Below are 1,593 nucleotides of genomic sequence, written 5' to 3'. Positions count from 1 at the left end.
TAAAAAAGAATGTTCTGGTTGGATGGTTATATGCCTTTGGCATACACAGTTATTTTGAACATGGTGCGTGATATGTGGTTGTGAAATATACTATTTTGGAGTATAAAAGTCAACAGGCCAGAGAAGGTGGATCTGCTGCTAGGTATTTGCCATGTAAGCTTGATCCCCAGAACCCTTGTAATATCAGATGGATATGGTGACCATGAGCAATTCCAGGATTAGAATGTGGACATGGGGAGACATAGAGAAAGCTGGCTTCTGGTGATATTCATATTGGTGGACTCTTGGTGTGACTGTGAGACTCTGTCTCAGTCAATAAGGTAGAGGAATAATGCAAGATGATTCTTGATATTAAATTTTGGCCTCTGCATTGCACATTTGCACATCCACCTATGAATGTGTAATCCCACACATGTCAACACACACACACACACACACACACACACACATACAGACATTCATAATACACACATATGCAATTGAAAAAATATATATAAATGTGAATAGTTATGATATTGGGTGCCTTAGCCCAACTTGCTAAGATGAAATATGCTAGACTGGTTGGATTAAGTGAAAAACACTTATGTGTAATAGATTTAGTATCTAGGAAGCACCACAGTCTAGACACACACATATGATAGTGGTTGGAAGAGCCTACTTTCTACATTTAGATAGTAGTTTCATTGCATCCTCACAGGAAGAGGGACACATACTCTCCTTTTCTTCCTTTTATAATAGCAGCTTTCTCATTTATGAGATTTCCACTCTTACTATTGCAATCTACAGTCCTATACCGTATGACCATAACCCTGAAGATTAGGATTTCAGAAGATGAAGTTTAAAGGCATAGGCATGCACTCATAGGAGGATGATAGGGATAGCGGAATGATACCTTGGGATAGCTGGGCTCTCTCTAACTCAAGTTTGAGTGTAGCTAAGGTAAGAAAGCAATGTGTCAATTCTTTCTTGATGAGAATCCTCAAAGTTCTTTAATGTCTTGCCTCAGTTTTTACTGTACATTTGAAAAGGGGAAGGATTCAAAAATATCCTTAGAGACTGGACCTATCTTTTTATATTTTCAAGTCCTCAGGATGTAATTGGAACTCCATGTCTTCAGATCCAAACTCAGTGAAAGTCTTACCAAAAAAGACAGATTCAACACCAGTACTCAGCTGGGAGGGCTTCCCTATGACAGAGGAAGATAATAAGTCACAAAACAGTGGGGGGTGGGGGTGGGGAGGGGAGGGAAGGGATTGCCATGCTGCTGACTGGAAGAAGGCTTTAAAGAAGTAAACCCAGGAAGGTTCAGTTATAATGTTCCTTTAATGTAGAAAAAAGTAAAAGTCAAGAAATCTACCCATAGCAGCTTAAATAATGATAATAATAATAATGATAATAATAATAATAGAAAATACTTGGCTGTAATGTCATTAACAAAAAATTAATCCACAATAAAAGATTTAAAATGGTTAATTAGCATTTGCAAAGATCTGGAGTTCTTGGTATTTGGAAGTACAGAACTTCAACTGAAGCATGGTAAGTAATACAAAGTTTTTTTTTTTTTTTTTTTTTTTTTTAAAGATTTATTTATTT

Source organism: Mus caroli, chromosome 15, assembly GCF_900094665.2.
Source record: "Mus caroli chromosome 15, CAROLI_EIJ_v1.1, whole genome shotgun sequence".
Lineage (NCBI taxonomy): Eukaryota > Metazoa > Chordata > Mammalia > Rodentia > Muridae > Mus > Mus caroli.
This window is presented reverse-complemented; position numbering follows the sequence as displayed.